The sequence below is a fragment of the Camelus dromedarius genome, chromosome 26 (genome assembly GCF_036321535.1).
Source record: "Camelus dromedarius isolate mCamDro1 chromosome 26, mCamDro1.pat, whole genome shotgun sequence".
In the NCBI taxonomy this organism is placed as follows: Eukaryota; Metazoa; Chordata; class Mammalia; order Artiodactyla; family Camelidae; genus Camelus; species Camelus dromedarius.
The window spans coordinates 24,367,704-24,389,173 of record NC_087461.1 but is presented as its reverse complement, the minus strand read 5'-3'; the positions used below and the strand labels follow the sequence as shown (position 1 = coordinate 24,389,173).

The window sequence follows — 21,470 nt, the reverse complement described above, 5'->3', positions numbered from 1 at the left end:
AGAAGAGTGACATTTTGGGGGAACATTTTTGCAAATCGATTGCACAACCAGTTTTAATAGAGAATAGCTGGGTTCTTATATCTGCTTCTGCATTCAGTCTGTCGATAGGTTGTTTTGGTTGAAGTATGTGCATAAAATCCAACCTCACACAGGTATGTAACTGGTAAAGGCATGAATACTGAAATAACCTTTGCAGAGAATTATGGACAGTCTTGATCCTACACCAAAACTTGACGAGTCGGAGTTAGTTACAGTATGGATTCTGAAACCACAACAGTGATCTTTTCTTGCTCTGTTACATTAAAATTCATTAAATTATCTTTCGTTTCAGATAGGATGGAAGAGGGATAGGTGAGTCAGCTATAACACGCGTGTATAATACGTATTACACAACCATATTTTAAAAGTGTTTTATCACAGATGAAATGTTTACAGATAATAGTCTACTCGGTATGATCCTAATTTTGCTTAAAAAAATGAAAAGAGGTGTGTGTTTGCACTAACTGAAAAGAAAATACATCAGAACAAGGGTATGTTTCGTGACGCATTCATGGATATTTTATTTTCTTTGGCTTTTTTGATTTTCCAGATTTTTTACAATCAGCATGTTGCTGCTAAAACCAGGGAAAAATAAGTTTTTTTTTTTAATAGAGAAATAATTATGTCTGTTAAACTTTCTCTCATCCAAAGGTCACCTTTTACATGAAGACTTCAGTGTTTACAGTTGGAGTGGAGACAAAGATCCCTTTTTCTCCTCGAGTTTTTGTTTATTTCATAAACTAATGTAACCTTTCTATGGCTCTTTGACTTCAGAACGTTCCCTCTTAATTTTAACAACAGTTAATTGATTTATTAGAGAAACTTTATTCAAAACGTATTCCAGAAGAGTATTGACTGTTGAACTGTTGAACTTTTATGGCAGGGACGTAATTTGCTTTTCCTCATTTCTGTTACACCTCAGGCAAGCACTTTGATTCTTACCTACGTAAACGGCAAAAGGGTCTTGTCACACAGTGGTAACAGAGCTACTGTTATAGCTGAGAAATATCCAGGTTATTAGCATGTAATTAACCCCTCAGTCATTGCCTCTGAGTCGTTTTGTCAGTGGTGTGCTTTGTATTCCTCTTTATGGTTTTATGGCTGGAAGTCGAAGTGTCTTTAGAGAGATGCAGAGGGCCCCTCACATCCAGGGATTAGCTCCCTGCTCACCTCTGGGTTTAGAAAGGGTGCTTGCTCACTGTTCTGAGCTGACGTGGTATTACTGTCCCAAAGTATTGCCGCTTTAAAGCTCTTGTCCTCTGCCCGTGGACAGGAGTCCAGATCTGCGGATGGTCTGTTGTCCTGAAAATGGAGGATTTCATCCTGTTGGTATTTCTTTGTTTTATGTTCCTTATGACATGATTAAGTGGTATTAAGATGTCCACATCCACAAAGCAGGAGATGAGCAGTTTTGCATACCCCACCTATGATCTTAAAGATATAAACGTCATTACTTCGATGTTTCCAACTGAACATAATACAGCTCTGTGGCTTTAGTTAATAAGTTAGTGACTGTCAGTGTTGGCAGTCTCTCCCAAGTCTGTTTACTAAGGCACACCTCTCTTTGAAGTATCAGCAGTGATGGGAAACTGCTTAATTGCTCATTCTGATCCTGTTTTACATTAAAAGGTCATTCTAGCCTCTGCTTAAAACAACTGAGAGGTTTTTACTTGATGGTATCCCTCATGGTTAAAGACATCATTAAATTTGGAAATACTCTAATTTAATTTCCATCAGATTTGATGAGTTAAACATTTTAGAGGCTAGAAAATGCACTCCAAATATACCTAGTGGTTGGTTCCTTTTATGATTGAAACCGTTTTTGAGTTTACTTTTTAAAAATTATTTATTTATTTAATGGAGGTACTGGGGATTGAACCCAGGACCCTGTGCATGCTAAGCTGGCACTCTGCCACTGAGCTGTATATACCCTCCCTCCCCCCTCAACTTTGAATTTATTTCTTGGATCTGTCATCATCTTTTATGTAATAGTTGGGGCTTGGAAGGTATCCCAGATTCTAAGTAAGGAATGAGGAACGTTTATTACTATTGTATTATCATAACCAGAAACTACCAGGGCATTTAGAATATAATCTGAAATCCTTGCCACAATCCAGAGAAGATAGACTTCATGAGGGCAAGAGCTTTGATTCCTTTGCTGCTAATTCCATACTATTTAGAACAGTGCCAGGCACTTAACAGACGTGGGATAAATAATTGGTGAATTCATGGAAGAATGAACTCACCAGATTCCTTCTGGGGGCTGCTGTAAACAGTATGCATTTGCTTTCCAGGAGCTATTAGCAGGAGTGAGCGTGCAGGCTGGCCATGTGTGGCTTGACTCAAACTGCATGAGGCACCCGTGCCTGAAGGTCAGATGTTCAGAGAGCAGACTTCAGTGGGACAGCCAGAGAGGTGGTCATTTAGGCTCATGTCTGTCCGCGCCTCTTAGAATCGTCATGTGCTCAGTAGGTGGAGAAAATGGGGGCATGATGGGGAGCAGTTTTGAATTTTTAATTTGTAATCACTGGGACTTTGGCACACTTGGATGTGGTTTTTTGATGATAGGCATGGAGATGGCGTGGACAACCTTGATTGAAGTCCTTGTTGAGAAGCATTGGTGTGTGGGACAGGGGTCATGGGCTCAGTCAGAACGAATGGCAGCTGTTTTATTTGTGTGCCTAAAAGAGTTTATGTCACGCCATCCTCCTTGGGGACCTGCCACACCTGTGCCTAACTGACCATGTCACGGGGAAAACAGCAGGTTTCAGGGCCCTGGGTTCCCTGTTCCTCCAACCTCCTTGGCCTATTTCCGCCACTTACCTGGTGAGTCCTCAGTTCGGTCAGGCTGGTCTCTCCGTTGCTTCTCCCATCTGTGGGCCCCCGGTGCTTTTTAAAGTACCCTGCTTGGTCATTGCTTATCGCTCTGCCTGGCCAGCCCTGACTTCCGAGGCTCGCTTCAGTGCCGTTCCACGCTCCGACTTGTCTGTTTTCCCTGCTCTGTACAGTTTAGTTCTGAATGTGATATTAATGTGACTTATCTTGGTTTCGTTTTTACAAAAAGACTACTCTTCAGAAGACCATCTTTTGTAGTCCCTAAGCCTGTGATGGGCATTTGTTCCAAATGAAAAAAAATAAAGCATAGGAAATCCAGAATGCTGTTGGGACACGCTTGCTTTTGGAGCGCTCAGCTTTCCCCGTCCCAGGACGTGGGCACGTGAGGGGCGCTGAGCTAATACTGTTTGATCGTCTGGATCAAGCCATTGCGTGGGGATGGGGATGGGTTGGGAGGGGACTGGCATCATGAAGGCTGGGTAAGAAAGGAAGGCAGGCCAGCAGGACTGGAGTACTGGAGAGACAGGTGCGGTGTGAGAACCCAGCCCGGGGCGGGTCAGGCAGGGAGTGAGGGCCACTGTCGGGGGTTTAGTCAGGCTTTTGAGGAGTTACTTGACCTGATTTATATTATAAGACAGTCCCATGGGAGGAAGATCAATTCTTAGTGCAGGCTTCCTGCTTTGACATTTTTTTTATTTAATAATGCAAATATCAGGACTGCATTTTTTGCCCCGAAACTGTTGGTATGTGGGTATATTTGAGAAGCAGGAAGGACAAGGCAACTTTCTACATTTTCACCCTGAAATTACGTTGCAGCTGAACTGTGAGGCCAGGTGGGCAGCCCAGACCACACCCTCCGGGTTCCTGGCAGGAAGAGCACACAGTAGGCAGCTGATCTCCCTGGAGGCTGGCACAGCCTTGTGGGGTCTGGAGCAGGGCTCTCGTCCGTCAGGGCTGTGACCCAGGGGAACACCGTGACCCAGCCGATAGCTGGCAAGCCTAGTGCTGACTGCTGGCACATTAATTTTTGCAGTCATGGCATCCCGGCTGAGCCAGAACAATCCAGAAACTGAGATCAGCACTTGTAGATCTTTTGTGCCTTTGGGAAGAGTAACCAGGGACTGCTTTGTTGTAAATTTCTGATATCAAATTACCCATGGTGAAATCAGTTGGTTCTGATGACAGGAAGGCCATTTGAAAGCAGTTGTTATTAATCCAGTGGGGCTTCTTCCCACACGGAGGACTGAGAGGATGCTCTGCCCTCTTCCTGGTGTGGGCTCTCCCTCTTCCTGGTCACCCCCAAGCATGAAAAGTCCCAGCACGCTGGCAGTGAAGGGCTGCACTTCAGACACAGGCTTTAATGTCAATTTTTTCTGGGTCACAGCCCTGCCTAGGAGTCACACTATTATTGTGTGTTTATAGTTGCAGATGGATACAAAACAGATTTCTCACATTTCCCTTTGCGGAGGGGATGCGAGAGTGTGTGTGGCTTTGAAAGGCCTTTCTCTTGGAGCCTGACTGTGTTGCCTGGTGCAGTGTCTGTGTGTGTGTGTGTGTGTGTGCGCGCGCGTGCACGTGTGTGTGTGAGTCTGCAAGTTTGGGTCAGACTGTCCTGATTACTGAAAAGCTCTTATCTTCTGGTCTAGGGCTCACAGGTGAGGAAACTGACCCCACAGGGCACTGTCATTTTCTGGAGGCACAGAGCCTGTCAGTGGCAAAGCTGGGAATAGGACCTGGCATTTCTGATACTTGGACCTGTGCCCTTTGACAAAACATGTTTAGTTATTTGTAAAGAAAATGGTCAGTAATTGATGCAGTGAGGAGCTGAATAATGTCCAATTATTCCAAGCCACTGAGTTGAATCTTTTTAAATCTACAGCGAACCATTTTAAGAGAAAACAAAATTTATTTCTTGCTGGTGAGGTGGAAACGACTTATTTTAAAAAATGAGAATGAGGCAAAATGAAAAGATTAAAGACAAACAAAATGTTATTCTGGGATACTTTGTTTTATAATCAGGCATTAAGTTAGAATGTCAGTGGGACTGACATTTAATGATTCTAAATTTGTAATGTCATCAGCACTTAATTAAAATAATGGATGTATTAGTGAATCCACTTTTGTTAGATAATATATTTAATCTTATAGTTAGTTTCATAATTAATTTTCTTCTAAGGGTAAAAAACACTATCTCTTCAGATTGTTAAATAGCTTTATGATAATAATGTCCTGTTTTCTGCATATTAATACATTATGTCTAAAGGACATAAACTGTTCTCCAAGTCAGGCTTAATGGGTTGTATTGCCCTTTGGTTTGGCAAACTCATGATTTCTTAATACTTAGAAAGTAGTTAATATAATTAGTGGTAGATGTATAGTGTAGCACAAAGAATTAAACTGCCAAATACCTGTCTGAGCAGGCATTGTTGTCCACTGTTGCTATGACAACTAACAGCTTAAGTCTTGTATGTGGCCAGTTTGTTTACACCTTAGAGGCACATCCTCACAAGGTTAATCTCTGTTTTAAAAAGTGACCCGATTCAATAATTGGGTGATGGTGTATGATCGACCCATCTTTCATCAACTTGATTAGATTAACTTGGTTGATGTATTTTTATTATTTCCATCCAGCAGCCTCCTGTCAGGGCTTCTGCTGACCTGCTTTTGGGGGTAAGGAAGTGTAGGGGGTAGCATTTGTCCACTCGTGTAGACAGGAAAGAGAGGGAGAAATGTAACCCTGTTTTGAAAAGTTCTGTTGACACATTAACTCCTTGGTCCTGGTACTTCCCGTTTCCAAAATTGATTTACTGCAGGCCTGCCCTCCCTTGTGAGCCTGGTTATCGCCTTCAGCAGGATTCCTGGCACGTTTGAGGCCCTGCCCCTCTAGTTCCTGCTGGGTCCCCCAGCCACTGCGGGCCCAGCCCTGCTGCTCCCCCGCCCTCTTCTGTCCCTGGTCAGGACCTTGTTGGGTAAATAAAGTTTAACCAGCAGGTCAGGGCTGTTCCAGGGCCCTCCTTCTGCGCATCTGTGTCCCAGCCTTGATGGCTCTCTGCCTCTCTCTCTTGACTTTGAACTAAGCCTCACAACGCTGCCCGGCCTCCCTCCCTTCAGTAAATACACTCAGGATATGTGTTACATGCTCTGCCCACAGCGCTGATGAAATGGGTCCTGTTCCCTCAAGTCTGGAAAAGCTGTCGGTGGGGGAGCTGTGTTCGAGGCGGGGGTAGGGGGGTGAGGGAAGGTGGAAGGAAAAAAGATAAAATTCCTGACTCTGAACAATAGATAAGATGTTTTTGACTTTGAACAGGTCAAGCCTGCTTACCTGAGCTTACCTGGTGGCAGCTGTGTTTCTGAGTCGTGGTGACCGTGAGTCCTTAGTGTAAGAGGCATTAATCCAAAGAGCAACCCTGAGAGGGAGGAAAAGATGAGGAACCCTGGGCTCAGAAGCATCCCCCCGACCCTGCCACGCAGAAATTTGGAAGTGGGTTAGTTTCTGTTTGAATTCTGGCCTTCCCATGACAAACTGTACGGGTCTGGGTAAGGGGGCTTAGCCTCTCTGGCCCCCAGAGTCTACCCCAAGCATTGTGGAAATTCACTGAGGTGATGGATGTGGGCGTTTAGGACTGCGCTCAGCCCACAGCTAATATTTATTGAGTAATTATTTTAAATGCTTTTTGTTGTTGTTGAACTACGGTCGTCCCGCTGATACGTGACAGAGCTTGACTTTCTCAGACTTTAAAGCTTAGCTCTTTCTACTATTTCGTACCACCATCACTGTTGCCACGTCTCATTTCACAAGGAAGAAAAATGGGTTACTTCCTAGACTTCTCCCTTGCCAGTTTCTGCCTGATTTCCCACGTGGTGGGTCTCCATACGACCTCTTGACTGCTGGGTTGCAGGTACCTGGGACCGGAAAACTTCCTTCACTCATTGTTAACTCTAGTGAAGTGTGTGGACGTCTGTTCTGCTTTCTAGCAAATATGAAAATATAATAATTATTTCGGTATTAAGAATCTGAGTGACACTAGTTTTTAAAAAGTAGGCAATTGCCATTACAGTTAGTTTTAAATATTGAGGGACTATGTCTCTCATTTTCTTTGTGAACAGAGAAGCTATGAAATCAATCTGCGTTTAAAGAAACACATTACTAAGGGGAGAAAATACTTCCTCATCTTCCCTGTTCTCCACGTCCCATCGTCACAGGGGAGAAGTGTGACCGAGCCGTGAACAAATGTGATTCTCTAATCCTTACCTTGTATTCACTTGTGCATTCACACACAGCTGGAGGATGGTTATTCTTGAATGACTGGAGTAAAGATATTTTAAAGATGAGGCAGAAGGGAAGATGATGACTTCAGTATCAGTAATAGAAGCCCAGGTAACCTCTCTGAAAGGTAATGGTTTTAAGTGGTTCCCACTGGGAGGGGTGATGAACGTGGGCACACCGCACTCAACCTGCAAACATCCCATGAATATCTCCGCTGCAGGTTTTCAGGTGCCTTCCCTGGGCCTCAGCGTGCTGCCAAATTACTGTGGCAAATTTAAGTAAATGAATTAGGACGGGATTTTCCAAGCTGCTTCCATTAGTGGGTCATGGAATCAATTTAATGGGTCATGACAAGCATTACACAGAAAAAGAAATAGTGAAGAGTATCAGTGTATATAGGATGTGGGAAAGGCTGGTATCATTTCTGGAAACTTTTACTTTAACTAATTTTAGTGTGGGCATGTTCCTGGGACCCTGCGTGTGAAGAGGGTTACAGACAGGAAAGTTTGAAATCCATTGATTGATCTGATTGATTGATTGATTGGTATTTTAGAAAGTTGATCAGCTCTAGAGCAAATCTTATTGTGCATAGAAGGGAAGTGCTTTAACTGAGTTCTTCACGTTAGTTTTCATGTATTGCTGTCAGACAGAATGAAATCTAGGAATAGTCACACAGATTTTTTTTTTCTCAGAGCTAATACATATTTTATAGCTGGAAGATAAGGTTTATGACTTCAGTTTTGAGGATCCATAGATAAAATTAGGAACATAAAGTTGATGGTGTCCTTTCTGATTCTCATGTCACATGGACCGTTGTGTTTGTAGATTTTGTACTGTAGACTGAATTAAAAAATCTTAAATTGATCCTAAGTACTCTATTTGTTTGACATTTCATGAGATTACAAACTAAAGAGTAGCGATTTTCTCCTTTGAACTCTGAATGGCTTTGAAAACCTTTTAAAAGACTTATTTCCCATGTCCCTTTGGGTACATTTGACTTTTAAATACTTAATTTAAGCAGGTAAACTCTCCTATCTTAATTGAGCTTTTTAGATTTTGTTTTAAGGCATAAGGGAAGTAGTTAGCTGTCATGATACATCTATGGTTTCTTGTTAGAGAATTATTTTATAATTGCTCTTCTGGAAGCAATTAATGATTTCCTTTATAACCAGCTGTAAGTAGAGGACACGTTCTCATTATGAATGTGTTGACATGTCACTTGTTCTTGCCCTTTTCATTTAATTAAATTAACCAGTCGCTCCTGTTGTGTGTGGCTTTTAAAACAGACACAGTTAAAGTTCTGAACCTTTTCACAAGAGCTGTGGGAGAAGTCAGAAACTGATGGGAAGTTTCTGGGTGCTGAGTTGTTGAGTAACGAATCCTATTGCAACAAAAGAAATTAAAACGTTTCAAACGTGGGTAACTTCAGGGGGAGAGAGAAGCAGAGTTCTCCATTTCATGTATGGGCAGAGTTCTCCATTTCGGGTTGGGCAGAGAGCATTTACTGAGCCTGCCCTGTTCTTTTATTTAATCAGTATTGCTACTCCAGACATGTCAAGACTTGGGGAAAACATATAAAGCAAATAGTATTGTTGGTTAGTGGCAGATTTGTCTGAGATGCCAGAGTGAGTAACCTGATGGAGGATGTACGGGTACTCAGGGCAGGAGTCCTAAGCCCTGGGGGCTGTAGACAGGGGTAGGTGGTTTGAGTTCTGCCTACCTCCTTGGATGGGGGAGGAGGGGTGACTGTTAAGGCTTTAAGAGAGGGAGAGTTCCCTTGCAGATGGAAGCTACTAAGTAAATATGAGAGTGTTGCAATAGTCATAAATTGTACGTAAAAGTTTATATATAAATAAACATCCTTAAAACATCTTGTTTGAAGATGAATAATATCATTTAACTTACGTAGGTTCTGAATCATGATTTTGATTTAATTTTTTTTTTTTTTTTTTGTAAATGGAGGTACCAGGGATTGAACGCAGGACCCCGTGCACACTAAGCACGCACTCTACCACCGAGCTCTACCCTCCCCACCCCTCCCCGGCTCTGGATTATGATTGATTAATCTGTTGCTTGTCACTGAAGTTAAATAATTATATCTCTCAGGCCTCTGTTTACTCCAGGAATATATAAATTTGAAATTTTGTCTGTGCTGTAATTAACAGTGAGCCCCTTCCTATTCTAATAAGAAGAAAGGCATTAACACTTCTCAGATGTTGTGGCACCTGATGTCCGCTCGTTTAAATGCAGGTGACTAGTTCGTAGGCTTCTTTTTTCTGTGTCCCTTGTTTGCCAAGTAAGTGGCTTTCATTCTTTCCCCATTCTCATTGTGACAGTTTTTCTCTGCTGGTTCCTGTGGAGGAAGTCCGGGCTTCAGCGAAGGCCCTGAGAAGGTCATACCCGCTTCTGGATGGGCTGTGCCTGTGAGGTGGGGGTGACCGAAATGACTGTTTATGGTGTGTAGACAGCCTCATGGAGCTGGGGGTGCCCCGTTTTTGTTCTCCTGTGACTGCAAGACAGCCAGGGCCAGGCGTCTTAGGATGATGAGCCTCCGGAGGGAGTTGAGTTATGTGCGGAGTTCAAGCAGAGAAGGTGAAGAGTCAGTGTAGTTCCTCCCTTTTTCCGGGGCCCACACTCACTACAGGTGTGTTTACATTTGAACTTTTGCCCAAATACCCTGAGGTTAAAAAGGGAGGCTTTGCTTAGAAGGAAAAGCTAAAGGCTGAAGGTGTTCCCATTAAAAAGCCCGTCCTTGTTGCTTCTGTAGCGTTCATCACAGATGCTGTGAGGACTAAGAGTTCATCGTTGCTGTGGTTCCCCTTCAGCTTTGGAGCGGAGGAGCAGAGTAGCTGTGACCTCACCCAGAGGGGCCCAAGGGCCCCTCAGCAGGAGGTTGGGTGCCTTTGAAGACAGTTAGCTGAACTGAGTGTGTGTCCTAGTCAGCTCCAGCTGCCGTAACAAAATACCATATGTAACATTGCAAACTGACTATACTCCAATTTAAAAAAAAGTAAAAAAAAAAAAAAAAAAAGCTATGCCATGGGGGAAAGAAAAGCATAGCTGGGTGGGGTAAACATCAGACATTTATCTCTCACAGTTCTCGGGGCGGGAAGTCCAAGATCAAGGTGCTGGCTGCGTGGGTTCCTGGTAAGGACTGTCTTCCGGTCTCACAGATGGCAGCCTTCTGACTATGTCCTTATGGGGGGGGTGGGGCGTGTGTAGCACCAGCTCTGGTGTCTCTTCCTCTTATAGGGACACTGGTCTCATCATGGGGGCCCCACCCTTGTGACTTCATCTAATCCCCATCGTCTCACAAAGGCCCCACCTCTAGGTACTGTCCCGTGGGGGACAGGGCTTCAGCAGGGGAATTTGGGGGGAACACCATCTGCCCACAGAAGTCTGTGTGTGACGGAGTTGACTGTCCACCTGACCCTCACTGCTGCCCCCTCTTCTGCTGGAGTGCCAAGCCCCCATCTTCCTGGCATCCTTTGTGCCTTGGTGATCCCATCACACAGTTCTGGCCAGTGAGGTGTGAGAAGGGCCCCAGGGGCTTCTGGGAGTGGCCTCCCTCCCAGATAAAGAGACCTGGGGCTGGGGGGCTTTCCCAGTCTGCCTCTCCTCCTGGAGCTGCCAGGGCTACCAAGGCAGAGCTGAGCGATGAGAAGACCCCGGGCCCCCATGACACCACTGAGCCCTGAAGCAGCCTCAGGCATCCTCACAGCACAGTCTTGTGGGAGGTGACAGTGAGCCCTGGTGGTTGCAGCTCCTCTTAGGCGGGTGTTGTTACATGTTCGCGGGGCTTCCTCACTGATGGAGTCCGGGCACAGCCTTCCTCCTTCTGGAGTTGGAAGGAGGTACAGTCTTAGGAAGACCTTATCCCTGAGACCACCCTGGGCTTCCCAGCCTAAGGTGTCCGTATCACACCATTGGTGGTGGGCCTGAATTGTCCACAAGCCGGAAGCCTGGGACGTCAGGGGCCACGTCTCACTCCTGCCTAGCTCTTTGGGGCCCGGCCTGAGGCCCAAGCAGAGGAGGGACGCTCCTGGTTCTGGGCTTGCTGACAGCGTTTGGCTTAATAACCCTGTCTTGGTTTTGGTGTCCTCACAAGACTGGCTATTTGTTGTTCACAGAAGGCGCACGGGGCAACCTGAAGAGGGCAGGTGGGCAATCAGACTTCAATCAGAAGCACCTGGGCGGTGTCAACAGCTGCTCTCTGGGGTTTAGCTGGAGCCAGACAGTCCTCCAAACACCCAGATGGAGACGTGCCTCAGTCCTCACGCCAGTTTTTCACTGTGGAAGCAGAAATCAACTTAAGAGTCAGCTCATATTTTCCTAATTGTGAAACAGGTTAACCCTTCAGAAAAACACGTACTTGTAACCATTGTTTCTCGTGTGGAGATCTCTTTTGAAAGTGAAAAATGAAGTTTTCCAGACCAACCGTGACTGTGCTGTGTTTCAGAAGTGAAAGTTCATTTGAGTGATTGGAAGTCAGAACATCGTCTCCCATAGAAATAAACCTGTTCAGCCCACAAGATGGTTGACATACAGTGTATTTGAGGTGGAAAGTTGTAAAATACAGGATAACTGCCTGTCGTTTTACCAGTAAGAAACAGACCCGGAGAAGTGACAGGACAGGGCTTAGGTTTGTGGATCTTTTATTTAAGGTTCTTTGTACCTCATGTTCCTAGTAACTTATTAAGACAAAAGAGTGTTGAATCCCCCCAGCCAGCCACCACCAGGAATGTCTGTGTCATTTTAGAGAGGTTCGGTTCACTTAGCTTCTGCAGCAGGGGGAGTGTAGCCCGGAAAAGCATTGGATTGTTTGTGCTTGTGCTGGGGGATTTGAAAGTGGGGTTAGAGAAATGGGGCCAGACCTGGTGGGATGCAGTCAAGAAGCAGGCACAATTCAGTGAGTGGGGATCTTAACTAAATTTTTATATCGGAGGTGGGAGATTAAGGTGGGGTTAGAGCTGTCACTTCATAAAGAATTAGCAGCCACACCTAGTGAGAGAAGGGGGCTGTCCATTCATTTTCAAGGAGGTGCTTAGGGGCTTAGCATGTGTGTCCAGCGCTGAGCCTTTTTCAGGTACGAATGGCAGGATTGGGGGCGATTTTCAGTAAGCCCTGTCTCAACTTCTTCCGTTGTCAGTACAACTGATTTTCACATTTCCAGTCATTTTATTTGATTTTATCCTGAATATGGATGCTTGAAGAAGGGTGGGTTTTAACAGGAGAAGGATGAGACGGTAAACAGAGTGACGAGGATGTCTGAACTACTGTGTCTGAGCAGTCACTGGTTTCTAGCAGTGTAGTTGCTCAGCGTTACTGTCTCAGGTTACAGGCAGATGAGTAGTTTTCTCCTACCCTGAGAGGCATTTTTTGTTTGTTTTGATCGTCACAGTGACATTGTACTCCTGGAATTTGGCGGGACATAGAAGCAGATGGAAGTGTGGTGCTGTTACTGAAATCTAATTTAAGCACATTCTCATCTTTAAAGATGCCACCCGGTTATTGATCAGGAGGTAACATCAATGGTGGTGCAGTGCCAGTGCCAGAGACACACCCCAGGTCAGTAGAAAATGTAGGAAATCAATTTAGAAAATTCAGGGTAGTTCCATACAGGAGTGAGGAGTGAGAGGCCGTGAGGTGCAGCGAAGTGGGGGCCAGAGGCAGACGTCGGTTTTGGTCCAGGTTTGGCCACCTTCTCTGAGCGTAGCCAGGCGTCCCATCTCCCTGGCCTCGGGCTCCTCGTCTGTAGCACTGAGCAGGGCGAACAGATGGTCTCTGTGCTCTAAGTTTCTCTAAGTCACTTGAAGATAGTCTCCTTCTCTGAAAATCTTTGTTTGGTTGCCCATTTGGACCAGATCATGCATTTTATGGACTTACTAGTCCTCTCTTGACGGCTGGAATATTTGAGGCCTTTGAAAATTAGTCCAGCAGGAAGTTTTTTCTGGTCTGTGTAGTTTCCTTCCCCTCAGGAGTGTCTAGGCCTAAGCTCACCGTCTTCTCAGTCCGTCCCCTCTGGAGCTTCCTGAAATGAATGACTGAGGTGTTTCCGCCTTAGAAAATCACATATGGTAAACGTGCCAAGGGAGGCTCCTTTATTCAGAAATTTGCAATTGGGAAATTAAAGTCTTGTAGCATTTGTTTGCAAATTTGAATTTTGTGAATATAAAATAGCATAATATAAAAATTTGAGTTTTATGTTTACAAATCTATGCATGCAAATTTTGAATGCAGAAAGTAAGAAAAACTGATCAGAAGTTGCCTCATTTCAGAGGTGATAGTCCAGGCGGTTTGTGAAGGGTGTTTAGGGAATTCCCAGTGGCAGCCCCACTTAGCGGGTGGTAGGAGGGCCTTCCATGTTGAGTCAGTATCGCGCTGTGCTGTCACTCAAGGGCTTTAAAGTTGCCGCTAGCGTGGGCTAGTATTTAACGTGCACTTAAATTGAAACACCTTTCTATAGCCTCCCAAGATGTCAGGCAGGTCTTTACCTCCAGGTATGTCAATGATGGTGCCAGTGACGGTGCCACCTCCCCTCTGCCCCCGTCAGTAACTTTGCTGAAATATGGTGAAGACGATACAGGGTGGGTGGGACGCGTCACGCTGTTGATTTAGGGGAAGGAGCACCGAGCAGACTTTCACGTTTAAGAGTTGCCCTAGAGGGGCCCTGAAGCAAAGTGGGGCGGGGTGTGGACCCTGGTGCCCACTGCGGGAGCTGCCGCCTGCCAGCTTTGTAGCCTTCAGTGAATTACCCAGCCTCTCTGGGCCTCAGTGTACAATGGGGCAAATTTTAGCGTCTACCTCAAAGGTGGCGAGGCACACAGTGAACGTGAGAACACAGACGGCCGGGCCCTCCCCCAGCGACGCTGACCCAGGGCCTCTCAGGGAGGGCCTCTGCATCCAGCAGGCTCCCCGGCTTGTTCCACAATTCCGAGGAGCTTTGGTTCCCACAGACACACTGACTGGAAAATAAAGGACATACTGCTGTGGAACCTGATGTTTTTTCTCCCATTTGTACATTCCTTTCATCATTTGTTCTAATAATATGATTTGTAAGCTGCGTTGTGTTGCATTATTAGATATGTAAGCGGTTTCCTTCTTTTGCACTATCATGAATCGTAGGCAAAATATTGTCATACGTACGTTTTGTGGACATGTCTGGTTATCTCCTCGGAGTAAATTCCTGGAAGTGGAATTACCAGATTCACAGGTGTGTACGTGTTACAGCCTTTTGTCACATCCCACCAACACGCTCCCCAGGCCGGAAGTAGCAAGAATTTATCTTCTTACGAGTAGTCTGTGAGAGTAGACAGTGATTTTTCTAAATGTAAGGCACTGAGGAGAAAGAACTGTCATTAACTTTATGGAAATTCTGTGTATTTCAGCTTTGATGTGGGACTAGACAGGAAGAATGGAGGTTTATAGGGAGGACAGAGGCATCAAGAGGACCTAGGGGTAGAGCAATAGGGCTGAACTGTGGCTTGATTTCAGGGTCATTTTAGGGTTCAGACTTGCATTCAGCTGATCACAGTGTAATGTATACTTGCTGTGGGTTATTGTATGCAAAGAAGGGTAAATAGTGCTTCTTTTTCATTTATTGTGTATGGAATCTGTGTGATTCCTGGCCAGAGTCTCGAGGGGCCCCCTGGATTGGGGATTTGGGTTTAATAGAATCTAGTTCACGCTCCATCCTACATGGACATCTCCAGCTCTGGACCGAGCGGTTGAGACCCTTCTAGAGGGACTTGGAGGGAGGAAGGGTGGCTGCATCTGGGGAAATCCACCATCAGGCCCAGAAAGCTTGCTCAGCGTAGATGCTCTGCACGGGGAACAGGGAGGAGCAGAAGTGGAGGCCACAGGTGGGGTATGCGTGGAAGGGAAGAGGGGCTCCCTCCCCGCGTCCACCTGGCCCTGATGATGGGGCCAGAGTCCTGCAGCCTCAGGTGCTAAGCCACTGAACTCTCCTGTATTATCAGAATGTTAGAACCAGTAAGGGATTGCAAGGGTCATCTGGTCCAGCCTTCTCTTTTTACAGATAAGGAAAGGAAGTTAAATAATTTATTATTTTCAATTAAGCTTCGCCTCATATGTTTTTAAAATCAGATAGTTCACCTTGGAACAGGATAGGCTGGGCTTTCTTTCCTTGTTCTGGGAGAGCTGAGCTTTTGAGAACTGATATGGCGGATTGGTGGACAGGGAGGCCGACCGCAAGGGTGGCCCTCTGCTCAGCCCTGGAATTCTGAGCTGACTTCATGCCCAGCCCGCACTGCCCCTGAGTCACAGGAGCTTCCCTTGTGTCTCTCTTCAGATCTGCACATGCCTTTCTGGTTCCCAGAGGCTTCCAGGTAACCTTGGACATAGGGGAGCTCTCTCCTTGTGCCAGCCCCGTGTTTTCTAGAATTTACACATGCTAGTTTTCTTAGTGCAATTCCCCAAAAATGGTTTTCTTCATTTTCTTTTAGTAAAGAAACACATGTGACAAATATTTCTTTTAGGAAACAGCAGGCGCTCTGAACACAGCTGTGCCTTCTGCCACTGGGTGACACTGTCAGACCACAGAACTGGTAAAATCGAGGGTCCCTGAGTTTCAGATCTCATCCAGCTGCTTTACGCAGGATAGAGAGAAACTCGGAATCACTTAATGGTCATCTGTCAAATGTTATTTGATAAGTGGAATGTATCAGCTGAAGGCGATTTTAAGGCCAGTGAGTTTAAGGTATTCAATTATTAAATCTGTTCGTTGGGCAGCATTTCAGTTGCTTACAGGTTTGTGCGGATTAACGGGCGGCATAGTAATGAAGTGCTAATTACGTCATGGGGATATTTACGCAAGCCAGTGTACTCAGAATTTACTTCCCAGCAGACAACAAGCTGGGTTATCTTTCTGTGACAAAAGATTCAATGTTCATACACAGCAGTTCATGCTGTGGACTTTTAGGGAGGGTTTTGGGGGATCATCTTATGTCAGAGGGAGCAGAATCTGCTGGTTTAGAGAAATGGGCACTTGGTTCCCTGTGCTGATCTGTATCATGAGAACCAGGAACTTGTCTCTGACTCATTCTGAGCTCCTTCAAGGTCAGATGAGGACAGTTTGTTCAGCGCGTGAGTTGCCCCCATCCCACACCCCGCCCCGTTTTTGGCCCCTTCTGTAGTCTGAGCTCTACGCTTCACCTGTCAACTGGTTACATGTGGTTGAACGAGACATGGAGGGCACACCGAAATGTTTCTGGGGAAAAGAAATGAGGAAAAGTCAAGCCCTCCTTCTGTGAGTTTAACGTGAGGGGTAAGAAAACTAGTTTTAACAGAAGCAGGCGTTAAGTATCCTTAGAGAAGTTTTAGCAGTGTCCTGTTGGGACAGAATGGAGGGAAACCCCAAGAGGACTCAGGAAATGCTTCAGGGGAGGAGCTACTTAGCTTGGATTCTGTAATCCTCAGTGTCTGCCCCCTTCATTCAGAGTAGCTTTGTGGGTGCCCACGGGGCGCCGCACAGTGTGGTGCTGGGAACGCAGGACGGAGTCAAGCCAGGCCCGCTGCCGGCCCCGGGGGCGCTCAGCCACAGCCACTAGAGTCTGTGGCCCCGGCTTTCTCTTAGTCCTTCTTCGTCATCTGGTCACCACGTGTCCGCCTGTCCTTTAACAGCGTGTGTCTGAGGCGTGGTGCCAGAGCTGGAGGGGGTGATACGAGTCGGAGGGCTCTTGCCTTCTGAAGGGATGCACATCTGACCTTCGAGGGAGAAGGCCGGAGACACAGGCAGAACTGGCGGGCGGTAAGTGTCAAGCTTAACGGGGGAAAGGAGCACCGAGGAAGGCCACCCGACACTGCAGACGAGGGGTGGTGGCCCGGAGGAGGGCGGCGGCAGGCTGGCGGAGAGGGGGGCTTCACACGGAGACTGCTCACGTTGAGGGAGGGCTCAGAGCACATGGGGCGCAGGGCGGGCGCGAGGGAGGACTGCGGGGCCAGGGGCCTGCTCCCGAGAGCTCCTGGCACCGAGGGAGTGGGGCAGAGGAGGACGCCTGGGACTCGGGTGCAGGGAGAACCAGAAGCCTTCCAGGTCGCGGAGGAGCTGGACGGCAGCTCTGAATCCCAGGGACAGGCTGAGGAGACTGGGCCCCAAGAAGCCAGGAGCCCTGGGGCCTGAGGAAAACCCCTGGACGTGGGCTGCTAGGCAAATAAGGTGCTTCCTGTCATCTCTTCCTCTTGGGGATCCCCCGGGTGCGTTTTGTCCTTGGGGCTGCCTCGCAGGTCGCAGCCCTTGCGGCCAGACCCTGGGGGCCAGAGCACGGGACCCTTCACCTGAGAGGACTTCTGCAGTGGGAAGGCCAACCTTTGCTGAGGCCCTTCCGGGTTGGGATGCGTGTCGGTTTGTACCCGGGCCCGCTGTTGTATTGGGCTTTGCCTGGTTGAGAAGCCTTCTGTGCTGTGGGGCTGCGGGTGGGACTTGGGGGGCTGGAGCACGGGGTGGCCGGGCCCACCTGGGGGACGGTCTCCCTGCAGCTGCCGCCTGTCCCTGCCCATGGTGACGCCCGCGCCTGGTGGCCCTTTCTCCTTCCTCTCGGACGTGGGCTGCCCATGGCTGATGCGGAGGGGCACATCCCCCTCCCCCAACTCACTGCTCACAGAGTTAGGTAGTACTGCCGTCCACCAGGGAGTTCTAGAATCTTCTCTGGAGGCAAATGGAGGAAATGTGCAGAACATGCGTCTCATCTGAAGTTCTGGGACTTGTTCAGGTGTCTGAGTGGAAAAGTCACCAAGATCTGCCACCTCTAGGACCGGGGGATGTTACCATTGGCTGAAGGCCCTGGAAGGGTTTTATTCACCTCTTTAACCAGCTTCCCTTCCTCCCTCAATTGAGCAGCTTAGCGCATTTTTATCTGTTTTATATTAGTTTTGTTCTACCTGGAGACTTTTTTCCTCACCTCCCCCAGAGTGTTTTTGGTTTTGTTTTCATTTTTCTCAGTGTATCTTGCCTTCACACTTTTCCAAGGTAGCTTGAACATCCAACTTTCTAGCAAAACCAGATTATTCAAGAACTGCTTTTCTTTTTCTTTTCCTTTTTCTTCTTTCTTAACTTTTACTTAGGCTTTGAGCATGATCTCATTGGGCAACATAGCAAACTCCTTTCTCTTCTTTTTTTGGCTGAACGTTGAACTTTGGGGAGCTAGAAGGCAGAAGGAATTCAATCGCAGGGTTAGTTTGCTGCTTCCTAGGAAAGCAACCCAAACTTTCATTTGCCGGCTGTCAGCATCAGTTTCTTCTGCTCAGGCCCCAGCGGGATCACGGGCGCCCATCTCTGGTGCGAGCGTTCTCTGAGGTCCTTTTCTTTCTGGTTACCCCCCGGTTGTGTTTGAGCAATTTTGTGTTAGCTTATAGATGCACTGTTAACAGTCTAGAAGCTTGATGATAAGCACGCGGGAGCAGTGTGCTCCTTCCACTTTCAGCGCCAACAGAGTGAAAGGCACAAGTGTAAAATGGTTTTTTTCAGGATGTTTTTGTTGTCTGTCCTCCACTCATGCATTATGCTTTTATAGATTCCTCATACTTATATGACCGCTCTATGTGCACAACAATTATTACAACAGATGACAGGAATCAGAGCTACGCGGCCATTCAGTTGTGCAGGTGGGAAGACTGAGGCTCGGAGAGGGGACATGACCAGGATTTTCACGGTCTCGGCAGTCTCAGGCTGCAGGCTCCTCTCTGTGCCTGTCTGGGATTTTGTTTTCTCCCCTCCATGTTCTCCTTCCCGACCCCTCTCTCACCTGCCTAAGTCCAAACTGGAAAAATGAGCAGAGCCCAAGATGGGGTTCACCCATGAAGCTTGGTCTAAACCAGTGCACTTGTGGTCATGGTCACCCGTTTTCACCCTGGTAGGACGTTGATCGATGGAGAGTTGGGTTGATGAATGAATTTGTTGAAACTATTTAACTGTCCAGTTTATTGAGCATCAGACACATGGGCAGGTTCTACGTATGGTGAATGCTTTCTGTAAGTTTTCTTTAATGCTTACGACAGTTCTGCAAATGTGGTTATGCGACCTCTGACTTACAGGTGAGGAAATTGAGACTCAGGTTAAGCAATTAGTACAAAACCACATAACTGGTAAGCGGTGTAACCAGGGTTTTATAATCCAGGATGGGTGGTCTTCAACCCGGTGGTATGACTTCTCCTGTATTGAACAAGGTTTAAAATGGATGCGGTAACAAAATTGTAATGATATAGTAGTGACTAAATATAGTAGTGACTAAAATAATTTTAATCGCTACTTAATATGTACTGTATTTATTAAAGTGTAACACACATGCAGAGAAGGGTCTGAAGCCAAAAATGTGAACCGGCGGGTGGATTTTCAGAGTGAGCACACCTGCGTAACCAGAACCTGTACCAGGAAACAGAACCTTACCAGCACCACAGAAGCCCCCTCTCTCCCCTTCTGCTCTCTGTCTGCTCCCAAGGTTGCCATTATCCTGACATCTAACGCCGGAGGTTGGTTTTGCCTGTTTTGAACGTCCAGGATGGACTCTTGTGTCTGGCTCCTTGTGCTGAAGGTTATGTTTACAAGAGTCAGTGATGCTCTGTGGTAGCCATCACCTGTTCGTTCGCACTGTCGTGTGGTCCTCCGTTGTAGCAGCACACCCCAATTTACTTCTCCGTCTAACTGGGAATGGATGTTTGGGTTGCTTCCAGTTTGGCGCTGTTATGAAGAGTGCTACTCTGAACATTCTTATAAAAACATTTGTAAGTTTGTTTAAAAAAAAAATGTGTCTTTCCTACCACCCATCCCCACTTTAATATAATTTTCTGCAAGATGTTGTCTGGTTGGGATGATAAAGCTATGATGTTTGAAAGCCTCTAAAATCTTTTTGAGAGGGAGAGAGGAATCATCCTGTTGTTGTTAAACCTGTTCTCTCCTCCCACCCCGCCATCATCCCCGCCCAGAAGAGTGGAATGCTTAAGAGCATCCCCTTTGGAATCGGACGGACCCAAGTTCAAATCCCAGTCCTTGCCCCTTAGTAGCATGTGACCTGGGGCAGCGGTAACAGGGTTATTTTTATTAATCAACGTTTGTTGCCAGTGACAGCACTCATCACGGGTGACATTTACGGAAGGCTTAGTGTTGCTAGGCCCTGCACTGGGTAAACATTATAACTCTATGAGATAATCTGCCATTCTTTTTTTTTTTTTTCTAACTGGTGAGGAAACGTGGCTCCAAGTCACACAGTAAGTGAGAGTGCTGGAATTTAGACCCAGCCGGTGAGATCTGGAGCCCATGTTCCTGAAGCTGTCTGAGTCTCCTCTGAGGACTTACGGGGAATAAAAGTTCCTCCCTCACATTGTGAGGCTTACATGATGGGGGAGAAGCTTGTGCATCACATCGAGGGAAGATGCCCCGTGACTCCACACTGGCTTGCTTTCTTGGCGTCTGATGATTTCAGTGTGCACTTTTATGAACAGTCTGAGGGTCGGGTGAGGTGTCACTGCTCTGTTGTCATCGTGAAAGTGGACCCCTCGTTATCTGTGGAGCCATCGCCACCTACTGGTTGGTCCCGCCTCCCTGAGACCAGCTCATCTTTTACCTTGATTGGCGCGTGTTCTGTCTTCCCGATGTTTTTCTTGCCTTCTTTCCCATTTTCTAAATATAAAATATGTGCTTTTTTTTTTTTTAGTAAAATTACATTTTTGGGGGATGAAAACACTGATGGGAAAGTGAGTTTGGTATTTTCCCAAGCGTGTGTCACTGTTTGGCATTCGGACAGCGGCAGCTTTGCAGCCGGTTTATTGAGTCTGAAGTTGCAGCCGTCGTGGGCCAGGCAGAGTGGGAAAGTCACATCCCCATGCTCGTGTGGGTTGCGCTGGTTGGGCGTCATTGGTAAGTCTTAGTTTAGGTTTGTGGTCACACAGATCATGTGGGCACTTTATGGAGGCCTCTGGGTACCAGATGGTGCCACCGTCACCTGGCACCGAGACTGAAGTTTTAGGTTTGCCCCAGGCTCAGGCATTTGTAAGTGAAGCTCTTTGCTGTTAGGAAGAAATCTCCATCTTAACTCACTCTCTGCTCTCCCAAGGCCTTTCCCCTCACACCCAGCCTCCCTTCTGGAACCGTGGGTGCTGAGGGAGATTGTGCGGGTGCACGGACAGCCTTTCCCCTTCCAGGGTCACCCAGGCCGGGACTTTGCCCCACTGCAATCTTAAATGACTCGGGTTTTTCAGAGGATGGTGAAGGAGTTGTAGAGTCCCTTAGAGACAGCCCGGGAGGCAAATGCTCTTAAAAACTCCCTTGAAAGTACTTCTAACTTCCTAGAAGAAGTTGCAGCCGTTCAAACAGTGA

At 46.7% G+C, this 21,470-nt stretch overlaps 1 protein-coding gene across 3 annotated transcripts in view; it reads left to right on the top strand.

The window, feature by feature from the left end:
* The window catches only part of FAM107B (family with sequence similarity 107 member B), a 192,227-nt gene that overhangs the window by 154,303 nt on the left and 16,454 nt on the right, over window positions 1-21,470 (top strand). The window contains exon 1 of one of the 3 annotated variants that reach the window (XM_031444564.2): window positions 16,093-16,910. The exons of the other annotated variants lie outside the window; for them this stretch is intronic. The gene's annotated coding sequence lies outside the window, so the exon portion shown is untranslated. Of the gene's footprint in view, window positions 1-16,092; window positions 16,911-21,470 lie in introns of those variants that run through there. 3 annotated transcript variants of the gene reach the window in all.